This window comes from Rhinoderma darwinii, chromosome 11 (genome assembly GCF_050947455.1).
Source record: "Rhinoderma darwinii isolate aRhiDar2 chromosome 11, aRhiDar2.hap1, whole genome shotgun sequence".
NCBI classification, from domain to species: Eukaryota; Metazoa; Chordata; class Amphibia; order Anura; family Rhinodermatidae; genus Rhinoderma; species Rhinoderma darwinii.
The window spans coordinates 72,843,496-72,866,644 of NC_134697.1; the positions used below are offsets into that span (position 1 = coordinate 72,843,496).

Sequence of the window (23,149 nt, forward strand, 5' to 3'; positions counted from 1 at the left end):
CCCATATGAATCTTTTCCTTTTATTAGCCAGTCTCAGATATGGCTTTTTCTTTGCCACTCTGCCCTGAAGGCCAGCATCCCGGAGTCGCCTCTTCACTGTAGACGTTGACACTGGCGTTTTGCGAGTACTATTTAATGAAGCTGCCAGTTGAGGACATGTGAGGCGTCTATTTCTCAAACTAGAGACTCTAATGTACATGTCTTGTTGCTCAGTTGTGCTGCGGGGCCTCCCACTTCTCTTTCTACTCTGGTTAGAGCCTGTGTGTGCTGTCCTCTGAAGGGAGTAGTACACACCGTTGTAGGAAATCTTCAGTTTCTTGGCAATTTCTCGCATGGAATAGCCTTCATTTCTAAGAACAAGAATAGATTGTCGAGTTTCACATGAAAGCTCTCTTTTTATAGCCATTTTGAGAATTTAATCGAACCCACAAATGTAATGCTCCAGATTCTCAACTAGCTCACAGGAGGGTCAGTTTTATAGCTCCTCTAAACAGCAAAACTGTTTACAGCGGTGCTAACATAATTGCACAAGGGTTTTCAAGTGTTTTCTAATCATCCATTAGCCTTCTAACACAGTTAGCAAACACAATGTACCATTAGAACACTGGAGTGATGGTTGCTGGAAATGGGCCTCTATACACCTATGTAGATGTTGCATTAAAAACCAGACGTTTGCAGCTAGAATAGTCATTTAGCACATTAACAATGTATAGAGTGTATTTCTGATTAATTTAATGTTATCTTTATTGAAAAAAACTGTGCTTTTCTTTCAAAAATAAGGAAATTTCTAAGTGACCCTAAACCTTTGAACGGTAGTATATATATATATATATATATATATATATATATATATATATATATATATATATATATAAATATATATATATAGACAGCAAAAATAGAAAACCCAGCAGCACCGGTGTAAAATGGGTGCAAGCCTTAGGAACCAGACCTAGGTTCCACCTATACAAACTTCAAAAAATAGGCAGCACTCCGCAGTATGGTGAAAAAAGTGAGGATACTTTATTGCCCCATGTGCAACGTTTCAGCTCTGTCCTCTAGAGCCTTTCTCAAGCACATAACAAGTGCATATTACAGTGTATATAACATGGTGTCAATTAACACACAATCAATATTGACATCAAGCAAAAAATTTATCAAAACACAATATAGAACATATTCAAAGTGTATCATGTAAAGCAGTGAATAAAATACAGACATAAAATCTATAAATAAGATGGATAATTAAGAGATGGCATCGTACAGTCTATGGGCCCGCTATTTCGGGTCGTAATTACGACCCTTAATAACGGGTGTTTTTACGGTCGTGTGCATGAGGCCCCGTAATGACGGGTGGCTACATGTGTGCACCCGTCATTACTGCAGCGTTGCTAGGCGACGTCAGTAAATAGTCACACTTCAGGGTACTGAAAGAGTTAACTGATCGGCAGTAACTGTTTCAGCACCCTGGACAGTGACTACCGATCACAATATAGAGTACCTGTAAAAAAAAAAAGCCGTTCATACTTACCGGGAACTCCCTGCTTCCTCCAGTCCGGTCTCCTGGCCGTTGCCTTGGTGACGCGTCCCTCGCGACATCCGGCCCGACATTCCTTGATGACGATGCAGCCCATGTGAGCGCTGCAGCCAATCACGGGCTGCAGAGGCCTCTGCAGCCAATCACAGGCTGCAGAGGCCTCTACAGCCAATCACAGGCTGCCGCGTCAGAAGAGAAGGTCGGACTGGAGGAAGAAGAGGGACTCTTCCGCAAGACAACGACCAGGTACGTATGAAATGCTTTTTATTTTATTTTTAATCAGCAGCCTCTTTTCTCTATCAGTGATTGATAGAGATAAGTGGCTGCCGATTTGTATAATATTTTTGACCGGGTTCGGTCAAAACGGGTTCGGCCGAACCCGGTGAAGTTCGGATTCGCTGCGAACCGAACTTTTCCTGAAGTTCGGACCGAAACCGGGTTCGGTTGTCCCGGTTCGCTCATCTCTAACAATCAATATTGACATCAAGCAAAAAATGTATCAAAACACAATATAGAACATATTCAAAGTGTATCATGTAAAGCAGTGAATAAAATACAGACATAAAATCTATAAATAAGATGGATAATTAAGAGATGGCATCGTACAGATAACATTCTAACTAAACTATCCAATGAAGTTAATTCTAAACACCTGTGAAAAACGGTGTCTGTATTAAAAATAATCACCTCCTGGATTCATCCTGATCACGGCGCCGCCATTATGGCCAGCAGAGAGCGCTACTGCGCATGCGTCAGGTGGTTATATCACAATCTCGGCAACAGGGATATCCGGATGCAGGCGCACTATGGCGAAAGCGCGGATGCGGCCATATTGGAAGTGGGAACAGGTAACTATAGTGATTTCTAAGATACGAGACTAAGGTCATATACGTAGAGTAATGTCTATCAAACAATGAACAGAGGGGAAATATTACTATAGTGCCTGAGGATGGTGTAAATCAAGCATATTTATGAGCAGCAGTGTACTCAATTAGAACTGTCGAATAATTTAAGCAAAACCTCTCAATTCGCTATAAATCTAGAAAGTAGAGCGGAAAATGGTCAGTGAATATTATAAACAGACACTGCCATCAACCAGAGAGGTAGACATAGGCACCACAGATGTATCTCACATCCATGTGCCTTAATGTCGCCTCAAGCCCCTAACACGTACATTATTTTAATAAATGGAGGTCTGCAACCCTAATTGCGTGTCATGACTGCAGAACATTTTTCGAGACACCTGCATCAATCATGCCATGGCAACCCATCGAGAAGGGGCTTAAACGCTGGGCTTGAATTTATATACGGCGTAGGGCGGTAAGAGTTTAATCTATTATTGGGCAGTGTGCGCAATGACAATAAGCATTCTGCCCTTCCACTGGGCCTGATAGGGGTGTGGAATATTTTTCTGTTCTACCCTCAGATTGCTTCTGGGTATCTAGTCCTATGGTTTTCCTAGAAAATGAGGCCCTGGGCAATTGTCCAATTTGTCACCCCCTAAACCAACCCTGCATAAACCTTTGAAACACAAGCAATTTTTTTTTATTAGTAAGAAATGTGTAAGGGTATATTCACATGACAATTTTTCCAGCGGTAAAATCTGACATGTATTGTGACAATATTCCACATTTTCTGCATGCAGATTATGCCCATTTAATAGGGATAATCTGCTTGTGGCTTCCGACACAGTTTTTGCTGCAGAATATGCCACCAAAACTGCGTCAAGAAGCAACATGGCGTTTTTTTTCAGTGAGGCGTTTCTCCCCCTAAAATTTCGTGCCGGTCCATACAATGTGGCGGTTTCTCATTGACGTCAATAAGAGCTTTGTTACTGACAGAATTCACGTTGATTCCAATGCGGAAAACGCGTCAGAATCAGCGTGAAAATTCCAATGCGTGAACAAAGCTTTACCCTTTTATTTTTGTGGATTCTACAGTATTGCATTTTCCTACATAAACAATGTTTGTTGAATTGTACATAAATATCTTACCTCTCAATATCAGTATACACATAATCATGCTAAAATGATTGTATAAGGTCACTGAGAAAATTATAAGCAGATAATGGATACTTGAAAATTTAAAGCCATATTTCACCTCTTGAGAATACTCTGGTCCAACTCCCTGTATGTATCAGAGAGATCATAAGGGCTATTATAATTTTCAAGTTTCAAAAGTGGCAGTGAGACATTAATTAAAGTGTTTTCTTCAATTGTGTCAAACCGGCATCAATTGTTATGTTGTTTTATGTTGTTTTTTGTTTGCAAATAATGTTTATTTTATGAGAATAAATCATATATATAAAAAATGAAACAAAAAGAATATGATTTTAAACTTTCCCATGTTTATATTACATAACATCATTCTTTTTAAAATTAAATATGCATCTTAAAAGCATAAAAAGCACAGCCAAGATAACACCATTATCATGTGAATATAATACAAATATTATTGTATGTTCTAAAATAGCATTAACAGCATTATAAATAAAGTATTTTCTTGAAGGTATTTTTTTTTGGCAATGTCAATCCCTTTCTTGGTAAGACAATTGATTTAAATAAATGAATGTATTATAGATGATCACATAGAGAAATAAACACATAGTGCACATACTGTAGATGTTATGTTCAAGAATGTTACATCAAAGGGGTTTTCCAGCCAGTAAAAAATGATGGCCTATCCTCAGCATAAGCCAGCAATAGCTGATGGGTCGGGATCTGACCCCCTGGTCCCCCGCCAATCCGCTGTTTTGAAGGGGGTGCAGCGCTTGTGTGAGCGCTGCTTCCCCTTAATTTCTACTTGCTCGCTGTGAATCTTCGACACGCATTTAGCGGCACTTCACAGCAGCCTTTTCTTCCATTCACTTCAATGGGAGAAAAGGCTGAAATACCTGTGAATCGCCACTAAATGCATGTCGAAGATTCACAGCGAGCAAGTAGAAAAGAAGAGGAAGCAGGACTCATAAATTTGCTGCACCCCTTCAAAACAGCTGATCGGTGGGGGTCCTTGGAGTCGAACCCCGACCCATCAGCTATTGATGGCCTCTCCTGACGATAGGCCATACATTTTTACTGGCTGGAAAACCCCTTTCTATTACTTAATTCTTAATCTGAGTATTATTAGGAGAGCTTTAGGCTATGTTCACACAGAGTTTCTTGACGAGTTTTTTGACGCGAAAACCGCGCCGCAAAACGCGTCCAAAACGGCCAGAAAATGCCTCCCATTGATTTCAATGGGAGGCGGAGGCGTCTTTTTCCCGCGAGCAGTAAAACCGGCTCGTGGGAGAAAGAAGGGACATGCCCTATCTTCGGGTGTTTACGCCTCTGACCTCATATTGACATCAATGGGAGGCAGAGAAAGCGTATTTCACTGTGTTTTATGCCCGCGGCGCTCAATGGCCATGGGCGAAAAACTACGTGAAAAACGGCGCAAAAAACGCGTGCAGGGAGAGGAAAATCTGCCTCAAACCTCCAAACTGAATTTTGAGGCATATATTCCGCCTGCAAAATAACTCTGTGTGAACATAGCCTTAGAATTCATATGCATACATATTTATACGTATATGCATATGATTTATTTTCACATTTAATTGTAAGTACAGCCACTAATGGAATGACAATTAATAAAATGGTTGTCAATTAACCCTTTATGGAGTAACCTTATGTCACTGTTTCCATGAAAATATACATTTAGGTTCCTACAATCCACTATTAGGTTTACCAGTGCAGTATCATCATTATTATTATAAAAATAATAATTTTTGTGCTTTATTTTCAAACTCCACTTTACTCATAGGAGCTAATATTATCATTTTCCAGTCCGTTAAAGAATAATTATCAGGCTCTATTTTAGTTCAAAGTAGTAGTACTTGAGATGAGTAGGCTATTACCCTTCTCTTTTGTCCATTACCTAGCAAACATAATAGCATGCCATAGACAGAGCTCTGCACTTACAAGCCTTGTTACCACACATTGAGACATAATATATGTTCTAAATTTGTTCTCATTGGCTCTTTGTGATGTCAACCATCAATTGACCTATAAAAGAGCAGTCATTTTGGCAATTGCCACCCCTAAAAGAAGCCAGAAATGCTGGTGAAACGCGCGTCGGGTGTCACAAGCTTTTAATCTAACCCTGTTAGCCCCATAACCACTATGTACAGATGTAGCCATCTTTAACTTGCTTCTGATAACTTGCTGCAGCATGATATCACACAACAAAAGCCATTGAAAAAGTCAAGATAAGGGATCTAGCCACTGTTTATTTAATGCGTTAAAAGTCAAGGTAAAGACGGCTACATCTGTATATCTCACAATACCTCTCAATAATAACAAGTAATGAGTTCCTTACCATTGCTCTCTCGCTGCCTCTGCTCTGAACATGAGCGAGGACACTGCGAGGCAGAGTAGTAGTGTCCGGTGCTCTGACCACAGCAAGCTCCGAGCGCTACAGGAAGAATCAGTGACAGTGGTGCACAGACGAGAGCCACGTTCTGTGTACCCCTGCTAGCTCCTCTCTGCTGTGCTCTTGCTGTCTCCACTTCTAAACGAGCGGACACACAGCGAAACAGGAGACAATACTCAGTTCTCTAACATATCTAGTAGAGAGTGCTGAGTATAAGAGGACAATTTCGAGCTGTCGGTGCTCAGCTGAAAATTTAATTCAGTGCACTCACAACTGAACTGAAGGGACTACATGACTATATCCTCAGGGTCTGGAATCTTAAAATATAATCTATAATAGTCAGATGCGAGGTTGTACTCGTCTCTCCAGTTAGAATCTAGCCTCTATCACAGCGCAATATAGAGAACTGTACAGATCATTTTCAGGTGTTTGCTATGTGATTCAACATCAGGCATTTAATTGTCGCAATATATCTCATAAGCCACACTGTATCTCACCAGTTATGGTGATTTACCCACACTGCAGGTATTAGAGCTAAGGTGTCATTTGCAGATATACAGGCAAGAGCTCAAAGGAATTATAGGCACACATATTGTCTATGCCTCACAACGGAGAGAGGAATATAATACAATTAGGTTGGGCATTAATTGTTCACCAGGGCCCTACAGAATGCAGACAAAGGGGTCCTCTGCATTTGTCACAATGATATCAACATATGAATTTTAATATTAAAAATAATTTTAAAAGTACAATATTTTAATCTATACTGTTAAATAACCATACACTGTCCCATCTTTTCCCTTTTCCTTTTTCCCTCCAAGCATACTATATATAGACCGGTGGTGCACACCATTTGCGGTTAATTGTAACAATATTACATTTCTATTCTTTGAGGGAATTTGCCAACCTTCTCCACTGGAAAACCCCTTTAATTTGGATAACATCTAAATGACACAATGTTGTCCAATGGGTCCAGAATGGTGATCTATGAGGAAATCCTAACTTACCCTCTTTTTATTATCTTTATAATCTCTACATCCTGTATCCATCATTTTCGTGACAGTAGTAGTCTAATGTGCAGGCAGATTTCAGATGTGGTGCTCCACCCTGGAGGAAAGGCAACTGAATAAGGTGGTCCTGCCTCTGCCGGCTTAGTAATTTGACAGAACAGAGATAATGGTGTATTAATGTATACAAACTAATGCAAAGGAAATTTGAGCAGCTGTCCACCTTGTTTTCTAGGGCACAGTAAAAATTAAAGGAACAATGTGATTGATTCCACTGCTCCAGTTTTATGTTGAGCTAGTTTTGATAAATCTCTCGTATGTCCCAGAGTATTAAAGCATTGGCAAGATGCATTTTGTAAAGAATCCTAATATTTTAAAAAGTATTATAGATATGAACTATGTGTTTTTTTATGTCTGCATTAGGTAGTGATTATTTTGTGAGTAGGCACAAGATATTGGATGAGTATTGGTCGGTGGGGGGGGGGGGGGCTCCATAAGACTACTGGTCCTTACCATGTGTACCCTTTTTCTAGCCCTGGCACAAAGAAGCCTGTAGGCACTCCCCATCTATTGGCCATATGTTAAATGCTGGGACTGCTGTTCTTATTGTTATATTTATTCTCCACTCCTGCACCTCATATTTTGATATCTAGGACTGGTCACTTCTCCAGTGTACTGCATGTGCAGCAAGCCATTGTGGTGCGTCCCTAAAAACATTAGGGAAATCATCTACCAAACCTCTACTGCCTTCCCCTTGTCCCTATACATCCTCCTTTTATCCAAAAGTAATGCAAACACCTTATTAACATACATAAATATATAACTTGCATATAAATACACAAAACTCTGGTGCACTCATATTTAAATGATCTCTCTAACATGTGCCTTTCTGTCAGGGCTACCTATTGGCACGTGCCTACTGAGCCTGTACTGAGCTTGTAAGTAAATCTGGCTCTGGTGGGACCAAGTAGTAAAAGTTGATAAAAGCTTTATTATTATAATCCTCAACAACTATATTGCAGAAGGCAGCAAATTGTCAGCCTTGCTTTTGACTTTGCCTCTGCTACCGTATCCTGGGCCCCAAACACCATCAAGAGATATATGCAAGTACTTGTCACCTGTAGAAGCAATTGGGAAGTTTACATCTCTCCTACCACAGTTGACCCAAAGGCCGAAAATGTAACATCACCTTCTTCGTCTAGTCGAACTCTAAATGGTGATTCACCAATCTACGCCGAGGCAACAAAGCACATGTGATAGAGACTTTCCTTTTGAGTACTTCCCTACTGATGGCATCAGCACCAAGCCAGGTAAGTTTCAATGATCTCCTTGTACAAAACATCTAAACCCTCAACGGACCCAGAGGCCTCAAGGTTTTGTGCAATTATCCTAGGTATTGGTCAACCACCTGTCAGGGTGAAAAAAAAATACAGACTAAACGACTGACCCTCCTCAACTAAATAAAATTTAGCACAAACCAGACATATTGAGTCCCAAACCCGATACATGAAGGCTTTGTGCAGATTGAGATTATATCAATTAAAAAGGATTTCAATTATAATATTGATTTCCTAGATTGGTTGCAAGAGTCCCAAGAGCCTATGGAAAATAACCTTAATCTCTGCCAAAAGGACCTGGACTGTGAGTACACCCGGACATTCCAAATGAAACACTCAGTGGATGACCAATTTAATAGAGGTTGGGAGTTTAACATCAAAGTTAGAGTTATTGAGAAATCTGTCACAACCAGTGATCTAGTACAGACTTTGGTTCAAATTGTAGAGAAAAGCAAACATTAAAACAAAAGGTTTTCCCTTAAGGTGACTGGTAATTATCATACTAACCTGGCAGGGCTTTGCTATGGGGGGGGGCACAACACACTGTAGGGGCATATAGGTGTAGTAAAGCTGCTGCACATCTCCATCTAGATAATCATAAAGTTGCAAGAAAAATAAAGATCAGTATAGTAGGTAACCTAGTAATCCAGAAGACTCAGAGTATGTAGTGACTTCAGCGCCACACTAGCTCCTTGTCATGAACTACACTGATGTATTTGTTAACCAGCAAGGATAATTTAAAATGGAAAAGAACTGATTCTTTTCATTTTAATATTGACGTTTAAGAAAGGTTTTTCTTATATTTATGTTGTTTGGCATCACAATTAGTGTATTATCTAAGCCAAAATTACTATATTTTACGGACACATTCTTCATTGCTGTGTTAACGTATTGAACCATATTTTTTAGATACATTTAAAAGCGTTTTTTGAGAACTGCATGTTAAAAATTCCACATCTACATATTTAAGTACCATTTTTTGACATGAATGATTTCTGCTAGTAAGAATGTTTAATTAGACCATAGAAAGAGATATACATCAATATAACAATCTCACTCTGTTGCAGTACATAATGTTCAAGACAAATCATAGGACAGGAGAAATACAAAAACCATAAAAGAAAAAGAATAAATAAAACCCAAACGAATCTAAAAACATAATTTATGAAAATGAAGCAAGTTGAGCAATAAAAGAATGAAAGGGGCATTACATTAATGGACCGTCTGTAATAGTGAAAGCAGTGCTTCTACAAGTCCCTTCAATCACATTCTTTTGTGTTCCAAACATAATGAAATAATTTCAAATAAAATAAATTCACTCAAGAATTCCTTTTTTTTGTTTTTCCGCAAAGCAGTATTTATATCAATGAGTTGGTAGTATTTACGGGAATGATTTCTAATCATAGAGGAGTAGGAACATACAGAGATAAACAGACACTGGGGGTGGAATTAATCAAATTCTATTTCAAAAACAGCCCCCTCCATCTCCATGTTTTGTTTAGTATTAATGCCGTGTATGATTTCCCTTCTCTAAATATTTCCCTTGGACTAATTTGCATTGGCATTCTCTAAATAACAGTAGATTTCTTCTAACATTTATATCAAAAGAATTGCTTGCCAATAAAGCCCCATGGAGTTGGGATGCATGACATATCTAACGTAATCTTCTACATCTAATTCTCTCTAATTGCATTAGTTGGAGATTTAACAGCCCCCGAAATAGACATTGTGAATAAAAATGCACAATGTAAATATCAATGTTTTGCATTTATCTATTTTTTAAATATACAAATGATTTAACATATTTTATAGTAAAAACTCAGAAATAATACACATACCGTGTAAGGCCCCATGCACACGACCGTATTTTCATCTATCCCAAAATACTGTCCGTAAATACGGATCCGTAGGCATCCGTATTTCATACGTATACACGGAAGGGTGTCCGTAAATAAAGAGGGAGGATGCACATGATGTCATCAGCATGTTGCATAGCAATGCTTCCGTAAATACAGACGGTATACCGATGCACATCAGTAGCTGTCCCTATTTACCGAAGCCCCCATAGACTTCTATGGGAGAGTCCTTGCCGTAATTACGGACAAGAATAATACAGGTTCTATAATTTTTTTCAGCACAGACACCCAACAGTAAAAATACTGATAGGTGTCCATGGCCAATAGAAATGAATGAGTTCGTATTTACTGTCCGTTATTACTGATGAAAAATACGGTCGTGTGCATGGAGCCTAACTACGTAAGCATTGAGAAAAATCTTTTATTAACATCATAGTATTGCAGTTCTTTTTCCACAAATATTGTACTGTGATATAAAATCAAAAGCTCCATCAGTGATATATTTAATATTGATATCTTCTCTGTGGCAGAGGGACTTTTGGGCTTCCTCAAGCACCAAGGCATGGGTGCGACTGCTACCTCTGCACCCGCTATAGCTACTCCTGTGTATGTTCTGCAGCATAGATGTATAGACTTGGAAATAACATTTTGCTGATGGGCAAATTTCCTGTTACAGACCCATTTTTGCCTCTTATAAAAAAAAAATTGAATCTGAAATACAGTAAATATGGACCCAGTATACAAGGTTTGCCAACCGATGCAACCAATAACCTTTTACCCAAAAAAATCCTCTAAATGTATCATATATATATATATATGTGTGTAAAATATGTTAACTAAAAATAGTTGGTTGTTTTTCTAGTAAGAACACAACGGTGATATTTAGCACTCTGTTCAGTGGTTTCTGTGATTTTCTACTTATATCTGTAGTATCGCACTGAAAGATGAGGCTGTCATTATGACAGCTCAATCTGGAAATATCACAACATACTATTTAATGTTATCTGCCATTAATTCTCCAATGTAAAAAAAAAATATCCTTTTCTGCCAACACACATTACAGTACACTGGGCGCTGCTACCGGCCTATAGTGAACCTGCTGAGAAAAAGCCAGGAACGTGAACAGAGTAAAAATATGTACAAATAAATATTATATTTATTCTGTAAAATCTTCAGCGTGTTTTAACCCTTGACCCGGGTATTCTTCAAGCATAGTTTTTTTTTAACATAAAATATTATGAAACTGAAAAATACTTTTATAAAAAGAAAAGCATTAAAATATGAATAATGTAATACAAATAGATATTAAACATTGCATTGACAGCTGTAAATGGTTATGATATAACATGATATATTCCTTAAATCATATTCGTAACTATGCCAGGTTGCACTCAAAAATATTAATAGAAGGTCCTAGTAGTTGGCGGGCAAAACACTTACATTTTTACAGAAAATTGCCAAAGGCAAATGAAGCCCGTTATTTTCCCATCTACACTAAACTAATTAAACTAATAGATACAATCTTTATTAAATAGCAAAAATAGGGACCTACCACCTATAGTTAAATTTACAATGCGTACTGACAGATGGGTATAAATACTAATACTGCTAGGTATAATTGCGGCCATATGTAGACCAGAACGAATGGTTGGTGTAGAGTAGCAGCATGTGCCTAATATGCACTGACACTACTGGGTATAGTGATGGCTAAGTATAGACCGGACCAAACAGTTAGATGTAAATAACAGCAGTGTGCGGATTGTGATCTATAGTAACTGCCAGAGATATTGAGATAAAATTCAGAAAAGCCACCCCCGCGACATGTTTCGCTACAGACGTAACGTCTTCAGGGGGTAGGGACTAGCCCCTACCCCCTGAAGACGCTACGTCTGTAGCAAAACCATTATACCACAATTATACCTCAATTGTACCTAGCAGTATTAGTATTCATACCCATCTGTCAGTGCGTATTGTAATTTTAACTATATGTGGTGTGTCCCTATTTCTGTTATTTATTAAAGATTGTATCTATTAGTTTAATTCATTTAGTGTAGTTGGGAAAATAACAGACTTCATTTGCCTTTGGCAATTTTCTGTAAAAATATGCAGGTTGTAGCCTCAACTAAAAACCATATTTAGAGACATTTGTAACCCGAATGCATTTTTTTGGCTGTATTTTTTGAAAAACTTTTTTTATCCCTTAAACAATACTGCCAAATCTTTACATTCAAGTACATTATGCCTGTGTATAATAATATATTAAAGTATTTAGGCAGAGAAAATACTTTAAAAAAAAAGAAAGAAAGAAAATAATGCAGCCTTTGTCTCCCTGGTAGTGTTTCTGCCTTGCATGCACATGGTCCCGAGTTTGTGCTCCGACATAGACAAGTTGTTTAAAATGAAAGCAATATACTGGGACGTTGCAGAAATCCTTACTAACCCCTTAGGCTGGGTTCACACGACCTATTTTCAGGCGTAAACGAGGCGTATTATGCCTCGATTTACGCCTGAAAATACGGCTCCAATACGTCGGCAAACATCTCCCCATTCATTTGAATGGGTTTGCCGACGTACTGTGCCGACGACCTGTCATTTACGCGTCGTCGTTTGACAGCTGTCAAACGACGACACGTAAAATGACTGCCTCGTCAAAGAAGTGCAGGACACTTCTTTGGACGTAATTTGAGCCGTTTTTCATTTAATTCAATGAAGAACAGCTCTAAATTAAGGCCGTCATAGACACCTCGCAAAATGCGAGTACGAGCAATTACGTCTGCAATTACGGAGCTGTTTTCTCCTGAAAACAGCTCCGTAATTTCAGGCGTAATGGTCGATATTGTGTGCACATACCCTTACCCTACTTTGCCAGGTGCTGATGCTAGCCCCGATCCCAACTGCTTAGAGAAACCATTCTGAACCATACAGAAACTAAAGTCGGGCTTGGTGTTTAACTCCTTCCCACTTTGACCTTCTTGACAGAGCCTCATTTCTCAAATCTGACATGTTTCACTTTATGCGGTAATAACTTCAGAATGCTTTTACCTATCCAAGCGATTCTGAGATTGTTTTCTCGTGACACATTGGACTTTATGTTACTGGCAAAATATGTTCCTTATTTAATTATAAAAAACACAAAAATGTAGCAAGAGATTGCAAAAATGTGCATTTTTCTCAATTCAAGGCCTTATTTACACGAACGTGTGCATTTTGTGCGCGCAAAAAATGCTGCGTTTTTGCGCGTTACAGTTCCGTGTGTCATCAGTGTTTGGTGCGTAGCTGCGTGATTCTCGCGCATATGCCATCCTTATCACATGCGGTTTTGAGGTTTAGAAAATCAAATGAAGGAGGTGGTTTTCTTTTTCCCTTCATTGACTTCAATGGGTGCGTGATGCGCAAAAAACGCTAAAGTATAGGACATGCTGTGAGTTTCACACAGCGGACACACGCTGCATGAAAAACACGGAATGTCTGAATGGCCCAATTGACTTACATAGGTCCGTATGACGCGTGTGATTTTCACACGCATATCACGGACGTGAAACACGTTTGTGTAAATAAGGCCTAAATGTATCTGCTTGTAAGACAGGCAGTTATACCACATAAAATTGTTGCTAATTAACATCCCCATATGTCTACTTTAGATTGGTATAGTTTTTTGAACGTCCTTTTATTTTTCTAGCCCGTTATAAGGCTTAGAACTTTAGCAGCAATTTCTCACATTTTCAAGAAAATTTCAAAAGGCTATTTTTACAGGGGCCAGTTCAGTTGTGAAGCGTCTTTGATGGCCTTATATATTAGAAACCACAAAAAAAGTCACCCATTTTAAAAAATGTCACCCCTCAAAGTATTCAAAACAGCATTTAGAAAATTTCTTAACCCTTTTGACGTTTCACAGGAATTAAAGCAATGTAGAGGTGAAATTTACAAATTTAAAATTTTTTTGCAGAAATAAATTTTTAATCCATTTTTTGTAACACAGGAGGTTTTACCAGAGAAATGCAACCCAATATTTATTGCCAAGGTTATATCCCAAATGTGGCCCTAGCGTGCTACTGGACTGAAGCACCGGCCTCAGAAGCAAAAGGAGCACATAGTGGATTTTGGGGCTTTATTTTTATTAGAATATATTTTAGGCACCATGTCAGGTTTGAAGGGCTCTTGCACTGCCAAAACAGTGGAAATCCATCAAAAGTGACCCTGTTTGGGAAACTACACACCTCAAGGAAATTATCTAGGGGTATAGTGAGCATTTTGACCCCTCAGGTTTTTTACAGAAATTATTGGAAGTAGACTGTGAAAATTAAAATCTACATTATTTCAACGAAAATGTAGGTTTAGCGATTTTCTTCTCATTTCCACAAGGACTAAAGGAGAAAAAGCCCACAAAATTTGTAAAGCAATTTCTCCAGAGTAAAACGATGCCCCACATGTGGTCATAAACAGCTGTTAGGACAGACGGCAGGGCTAAGAAGGGAAAGAGCGCCATTTGGCTTTTGGAGCTCAAATTTAGCAGGAATGGTTTGCGGAGGCCATGTCACATTTGCAAATCACCTGAGGGGACAAAGCAATGAAAACGCACAAAAACGGACTCCATTTAGGAAACTACACCCCTTGAGGAATTCATCTGGGGTTGTAGTGAGCATTTTGACCCCACAGAAGTTTCATAGAATTTATTAAAATTTGGCAGTGAAAATAAAAACAGTCTTTTTTCTTCAATAAATTGTAGCTTTAGCTCAAGATTTTTCATTTTATGAACAAATAAAGGAAAAAAAAGAACCCAACATTTGTAAAGCAATTTCTCCAGAGTACGGCAATACCCGATATGTGGTCATAAACTGCTATTTGGGCACACAATAGGGCTCAGAAGGGAAGGAGCGGCATTTGGCTTTTGGAGTGCAGATTTTGCTGGATTGGTTTCTGGAGGCCTGTGGGACCAAAACAGTGGAAACCCCACAGAAGTGACCATATTTTGGAAACTACACCCTCAATGCATTCACCTAGGGGTGTAGTGAGCATGGTAACCCCGCAGGTGTTTTGTAGAAATTAGTGTAGCCTCGATGTTGCAGAATGAAAATGGGATTATTTCCATAGATATGCCAATATGTGGTGCCCAGCTTCTGCGACCATAACAAGACAGCTCTCTAATTATTATGCGGTGTTTCCCAGTTTTAGAAACATCCTACATGTGACCCTAATCTTTTGCCTGGACATTTGACAGGGCTCAGGAGTGAAATAGTAGCATGCAAAATCGAGGCCTAATTTGGCGATTTACAAAGTATTGGTCCACAATTGCAGGGCTCAGATGTGAAATAATAAAAATAAAGTGACCCCATTTTGGAAAACACACCCCTCAAGGCATTTATTAAGGGGTATAGTGAGCATTTTCACCCCACAGGTATTTTCCATAAACGAATGCGCTGCGGATGGTGCAAATTATAAACTAATATTTTTCCTTAGATATGCCGTTTCTGTGGCAAATATGTTGTGTCCAGCTTATGCCACTGTAGACACACACCCCAATTTTTTTTAAAAGGGTTCTCCCTTGTATGACATTGCCATATATGTGGAAGTAAACTGCTGTTTGGGCACGCTGTAGGGTTCAGAGGGGAGGGAGCGCCATTTGGCTTTTGGAGGGCGGATTTTGCTTGGTAGTAGTTTTGTTTGAGTATTGCTGGTGTTTCCGTTTACAATGTGGTGGCATATGTGAGCTGGGCAGAGTACAACAGGGGCATAGTCAGGTGGTATAATAATGGGGTAAAAAAAACAATTAAATAATCCATAGATGTGTGCACAGGCCAGTGTCGCACTGATAAATATCCTTTCTTATCCCCATTTTGGTCCATACTCCGCACCTTTGCATTTTTGGGAATTTTGCTAGGAAAGTGGTGTCCTGGTATAATACGGGCACCGTCACTTCCAGTGGATATGTTTGGGCCCTACCCTTCCTGGTTCCTTAAATTTACAGCCTTGATAAATCGCCTCTTGAAAGAGAAGAAATGTTCCCCTCGGGCTGACACAACTGCATATTTTTTTTATTTCCTGATTTATTGGAGCCTTAACTAATTTTATTTTTTCATAGACGTAGTGGGATGAGGGCTGTTTTTTTTGCAGGACGAGCTGTAGTTATTATTGCTACCATTTTGGGATACATGCGACTTTTTGATCACTTTTTATCATATTTTTTGGGAGGCTAGGTGACCAAAAAAACATAATTCTGGCATAGTTTTCCAGGGTGTACCCATACGTCAAATGTTGGGAAGGGGTTAATGATGGTATAGCGATATGTAGAAAGAGATGGAAATGTGCAAAGACGGCCACACAAAACTGAAGGAACCTGACAAACTACAAATTAGACTGATACCAATATCTCATTGAGACCATAATGATGTAATCATTGAAACTTACAGATCCCTTCTTAACCCCTTAGTGATCAGCCTATTTTAAACCTTAATGACAAAGGTATTTTTTAAGTTTTTCCATCGTCGCATTCCAAGAGCTATAACGTTTTTATTTTTGCATCGACATAGCTGTATAAGGTCTTGTATTTTGCGGGACAAGTTGTATTTTTTAATAGCACCATTTTGAGGTACATATTATCGATTGATTAACTTTTATTAACTTTTTTTTTGGGGGGGAGTAGATAAGAACCTGAAATTTCGCCACACTTTTTCACGTCCTAAATCTACGCCGTTTACCGTGTGGTATAAATAACACAATAATTTGATTCAGCGGGTTGTTACGATTGCAACTATACCAAATTTGTATAGATTTTCTATGTTTTACTACTTTTACACAGTGAAAACGCTTTTTTTTCAAAATTATTTGTTTTTGTGTCTCCATATTTGAAGAGCCATACCTTTTTTATTGTTCCGCCGATGCAGTTGTATGAGGCCTTTTTTTTTTGCTGAAAGACTTGTCATTTTTATTGGTATCATTTTGAAGTAGATGCAACTTTTAATCACTTTTTATCACATATTTTTTAAATCAGGATTCACAGAAAACAGCAATTTTTCCATAGTTTTTTTTTCATGTTTTACGGCGTTCACCGTGCGGGTTAAATAATGTAATGGTTTTATAGTCGGGGTCGTTACGGATGCGGCGATACCAAATATGTGTAAGTTTTGAACTTTATTTTAATAGTAAAGCAGTTTGTAAGGGGAAAAAGTGTATTTTTCATTAGTTTCCAAATTTTTTTTAAATTAACTCTATTAAGCTTTTTCTCTTACTTTTTTACTAGTCCCACTAATGGACTTTAATATGCGATCATCCGATCGCTTTATAATACACTGCAATACTTTTGAATTGCAGTGTATTACTGCCTGTCCGTTTGAAATGGACAGGCATCTGCTAGGACATGCCTCCGGCATAACCTAGCAGGCATTCACTACAGGCAGACTTAATTTTTTGTAAGTATAAACGCAAGTAATATTCTAACAAATTCAATTGTCTTGTTAGAAAAATCCAGACGCATCAGGTATGAAGAGCAGCATCAACGCCTCAAGAATGATCTATGGAGGTGTAAAGACTTTCAACATCAAGGGTGGCAAGGATCGACTGGCCAGGGACCCTAAGAGAGCCAATCCTGACCAGAAAATCGCTGGTATCTTGATGTAGGAGTTAGCCCCCATGGCAAACTGCCTCAAATAAAGATTCACTCCCTGATACAATTGGACGACCTGGGGGTTTTAATGGGTCTTTATGAATCTTAGGGAGAAGGTACGGTAGTGGAGTAACCGGATGTCTGACCTTCAAAAATTCACAGGGATCCTTGTCAATGACTTTTGTAGAAAAAGCTTCATCAACAAGTAATCCCAATTCGTTCATGAATAAAAACTTGGGGTCACCTGATAGTTTAACATACACATCATGATCATTCAATTGTGTCTCCATTTCTTGCAGATAAAAGGACGTGTTCATCACCACGATGGCACACCCTTTTTATGCTGGTTTAACAGTAAGACAAGTATTATAAATTAGTTCTTTTAAAGCTATCTGTTCTAGCCGTGTCATATTCCTATGATGGTTCTCTCTGTTAAGTTATTTTATACAAAATGATTTAATGTGTTTATCTACCAATGAAATATATGCCTCTATCTCATGTGAGTTTTTAGGAGGTTGAAGTATACTCTTTTTAGTTAAGTTTAGACTCTTCATATCAAACATGCACTCTTTATATAAAGGCACACTTAAATCAGGAGCACCTAAACTGGGTTGATCTGAAAAACGTGGCTTTAATTTTAACATTCTAAAAAGCAACGCTTTAAATCAAGATCCAATTCAAACCAATTAGCAAAGTTTGTGGGATAGAATGATAACCCACGATTAAGTACTTTCAATTGCAACGTATTCAATGAAATAGATGAAATAATCACCACGAGGCTTAAGGATTCTTTCTCCTCATCTGGTAATGGCGATTCCCTCGCACCAGGGTTGCCTTGCCCCTTAATATGGTGTTGGTTACCATTTCTCTTGTGCCTCCTACCGCCCCTGCGAGACTGCTTTCTCCTGGGGTTTCGGTGCTGTCCCCCAAAGAATGAACATTGTATGGATCGTCCGATAATTCTGAGTCGGTTACAAAGTTGTCTGCCATCTTATGACGTCTCCGTATGTTTCTATCTTTCCTCACTGGTGCTCTGTATTCTGCTTAATCTCCTTGCCAGTAATAGATTTTTCCTGATGTATAATCATCCAGATCACGTTGCCATTTTTGACGTTTTGTTCCCTCAATCTCATTGCAAAATTTCTTGAGAAAATCAGACATTTTGTTTTGATACAATTGATATTCAGATGCCACCATCAACTCCTTGAGTTGACCATCCCTTTCACTGAGTCGTATCTTAATCATATCAATTTCTTTTATGTAAATATTCAATATTCAATAGTAACAAGTCCTGAGAATATTTATTTGAGATGCCCTCAAATCCCTCCTTAAAGCTGATATTCGATGGGAATAAGTTGGGTCTCAGATGAGATCGCATCCCACGTGATATGCGTTGGTACTTAAAATATTCCCCCAATTAAGAGAGATGTAGTTCCAAAGCAATCAGCCTCTTGGAATTTTCACACTTTCAATTGTAGGTATACTTAAAAAAAGCAACATTTCCAGTGAGTCTCTGTAGAATATGATCCACGTCCTCCTGGGTATAAGTAAACACTTTTGGTTGATTTCCAACAATTTAAATGTCACCTTTTCACAACATATATGTATATATATATATATATATATATATATATATATATATATATATACAGTGGAGGAAATAAGTATTTGATCCCTTGCTGATTTTGTAAGATTGCCCACTGTCAAAGTCATGAACAGTCTAGAATTTTTAGGCTAGGTTAATTTTACCAGTGAGAGATAGATTATATAAAAAAAAAAAAAGAAAATCACATTCTCAAAATTATATATATTTATTTGCATTGTGCACAGAGAAATAAGTATTTGATCCCCTACCAACCATTAAGAGTTCAGCCTCCTCCAGACCAGTTACACGCTCCAAATAAACTTGGTGCCTGCATTAAAGACAGCTGTCTTAAATGGTCACCTGTATAAAAGACTCCTGTCCACAGACTCAATTAATCATTCTGACTCTAACCTCTACAACATGGGCAAGACCAAAGAGCTTTCTAAGGATGTCAGGGACAAGATCATAGACCTGCACAAGGCTGGAATGGGCTACAAAACCATAAGTAAGACGCTGGGTGAGAAGGAGACAACTGTTGGTGCAATAGTAAGAAAATGGAAGACATACAAAATGACTGTCAATCGACATCGATCAGGGGCTCCATGCAAAATCTCACCTCGTGGGGTATCCTTGATTCTGAGGAAGGTTAGAGCTCAGCCGAAAACTACACGGGGGGAACTTGTTAATGATCTCAAGGCAGCTGGGACCACAGTCACCAAGAAAACCATTGGTAACACATTACGCCGTAATGGATCAAAATCCTGCAGTGCCCGCAAGGTCCCCTTGCTCAAGAAGGCACATGTACAGGCCTGTCTGAAGTTTGCAAATGAACATCTGGATGATTCTGAGGGTATGTTCACACGGCCAAATTTCAGACGTATACGAGGCGTATTTTGCCTCGTTTTAAGTCTGGAAATACGTCTCAAATACGTCGGCAAACATCTGCCCATTCAATTGAATGGGTTTGCCGACGTACTGTGCAGACGACCTGTTATTTACGCGTCGTCGTTTGACAGCTGTCAAACGACGACGCGTAAAAATACAGCCTCGTCAAAAGAAGTGCAGGACACTTCTTTGGACGTTTTTGGAGCTGTTTTCTCATAGACTCCAAGGAAAACAGCTCCAAAAACGGACGTAAAAAACGCCGCGAAAACGGCGTGAAAACGCCGCGAAAAATGCGAGTTGGTAAAAAAAACCTCTGAAAAGCAGGGTCTGTTTTCCCTTGAAAACAGCTCTGGATTTTCAGACGTTTTTGTTGACTACGTGTGAACATACCCTGAGAGTGATTGGGAGAAGGTGCTGTGGTCAGATGAGAAAAAAATTGAGCTCTTTGGCATTAACTCAACTCGCCGTTTTTGGAGGAAGAGAAATGCTGCCTATGACCCAAAGAACACCGTCCCCACTGTCAAGCATGGAGGTGGAAACATTATGTTTTGGGGGTGTTTCTCTGCTAAGGGCACAGGACTACTTCACCGCATCAATGGGAGAATGGATGGAGCCATGTACCGTCAAATCCTGAGTGACAACCTCCTTCCCTCCACCAGGACATTAAAAATGGCTCGTGGCTGGGTCTTCTAGCACGACAATTACCCGAAACATACAGCCAAGGCAACAAAGGAGTGGCTCAAAAAGAAGCACATTAAGGTCATGGAGTGGCCAAGTCAGTCTCCAGACCTTAATCCCATCGAAAACTTATGGAGGGAGCTGAAGATACGAGTTGCCAAGCGACAGCCTCAAAATCTTAATGATTTACAGATGATCTGCAAAGAGGAGTGGGCCAAAATTCCATCTAACATGTGTGCAAACCTCATCATCAACTACTAAAAATGTCTGACTGCTGTGCTTGCCAACAAGGGTTTTGCCACCAAGTATTAAGTCTTGTTTGCCAAAGGGATCAAATACTTATTTCTCTGTGCACAATGCAAATAAATATATATAATTTTGACAATGTGATTTTTTTAATATCCAGTGATTGCAGAACTTGTCTATCTCTCACTGGTAAAATTAACCTAGTCTAAAAATTCTAGACAGTTCATGTCTTTGACAGTGGGCAAACTTACAAAATCAGCAAGGGATCAAATACTTATTTCCTTCTCTGTATATATATATATATATATATATATATATATATATATGTACGTACGTACGTACGTACGTACGTACGTACGAGTGTGTGTATATATATATATGTGTGTATATATATATATATATATATATATATATATACATATATGATATATCCCCTTCCCGACATCCGCCATATATGGGGGGGGGGGAACGTGGGATGGGGCAACATGGAGCGGGCTCACAGGCTGAGCCCTCTCCATAGAACAAGCAGATCGGCTTGGTGTTAGAGTCGTCACTTCAGCGCGATCCCGCTCGTCTAACCTGTTAAATGCCGTGGTAAATACCGACCTCGGCATTTAAACGACTAGAAACAGGATGCGCAGCCCCCTGTAACTTTCCAATGGCCCCCCTGCGACACGATTTCGGGGTGCCATTGGTTGTACTTTTATGAAGCAAGGCAGCTTCATAGGAGACTGTCAGTATCACGATGTACTGCAATACTTTAGTATTGCAGTATATCGTGCAAGCGATCTAACGATCACTGGTTCCTCCCCTGGGGAGGAAATAAAGAACAGTAAATAACTTTTTTAATAAATTAAAAATTAAAAATAAATTTTCCCCTCAAGCACAATGTAAAAAAAATATTAAAAATAAACACAACTGGTATCGATACATCTGTAAAAGTCTGAACTATTACAATATATCACTATTTAGTCTGCACGGTGAACGCTGTAAAAAAAAATGCCAGAAACACTTTTTTTGGGTCACTACATCGCCCACAAAAAATGGAATAAAACATGATCAAAAAGTCTCTTGTACCCCAAAATGGTACCAATAGAAATTACATCTCGCCCAGCAAAAAATAATCCCTCACACCGCTCAATCGACGAAAAAATTTAAATGTCATGCCTGGCTGTCAGAATGTGGCGACAAAACTAAAATTTTATTTTTAACAATCAGTTTTTTCCTTGTAAAAGTATTAAAACATGAAAAAAACTATATAAATTTGGTAATACTGTAATCATCTTGATGAAATTAATGCACCGTTTTTACTGCAGAGTGAACGCCGTAAAAACAAAACCACCCCAAATATCCTCTGTTTTTTTCCTGTTTTACCAGATAAATATTTTTATTACAGTTTCCCACTACATTATATGGTACATTAAATGGTGGCGTGAAAATCTAAAACGTGTCCCGCAAAAACCAAGCCCTCATATGGCAATATTGATGGAAAAATTAAAAAGTTATAGCTTTTGGAATGTGGGGATGAAAAAACTAAAGTGAAAATCCCAAAAGTGTCTGTGGCGGGAACACACACACACACACACACGCACACACACACACACACACACACACACACACACACACACACACACACACAATTATATTAGCATGATGCAGGGATCCAGTGATTGCAGAACTTGTCTGTCTCTTGCCTTGCAGAAGATGTCTGCATCTATTATATATTTTCGAAAGTTTGTTTGAAGCCCGATTTTTCATTAGTTTAAAATGGATCACATCATCTGTAAGCCATAAGAACCAATCAGATCGCTGCTTGGTTTTTTAATACCTGCTTTGGAAATTATAAAAGCTTACCTTGGCTGCTGGTAGGGATGATACACCGCCTGCTGCCACCAGTCTCCACATCCAGGAGAGGACACACAATATTCCTCAAGAGAACGTACTCCATCTCCTGCTACAAAGAGAAGCCATCTCTACTGTGTTTTCCTGGGACATGATCAGAACAACTGCT

General features: G+C 38.8%; 1 long non-coding RNA gene across 1 annotated transcript in view; it reads left to right on the forward strand.

The window, feature by feature from the left end:
* The window catches only part of LOC142664054 (uncharacterized), a 72,401-nt gene extending 54,602 nt beyond the window's left edge, over window positions 1-17,799 (forward strand). The window contains exon 3 of the long non-coding RNA XR_012851181.1: window positions 17,600-17,799. This is a non-coding gene — a long non-coding RNA (uncharacterized LOC142664054). The remainder of the gene's footprint in view (window positions 1-17,599) is intronic.
* The last annotated feature ends 5,350 nt before the right edge of the window (window positions 17,800-23,149 follow it).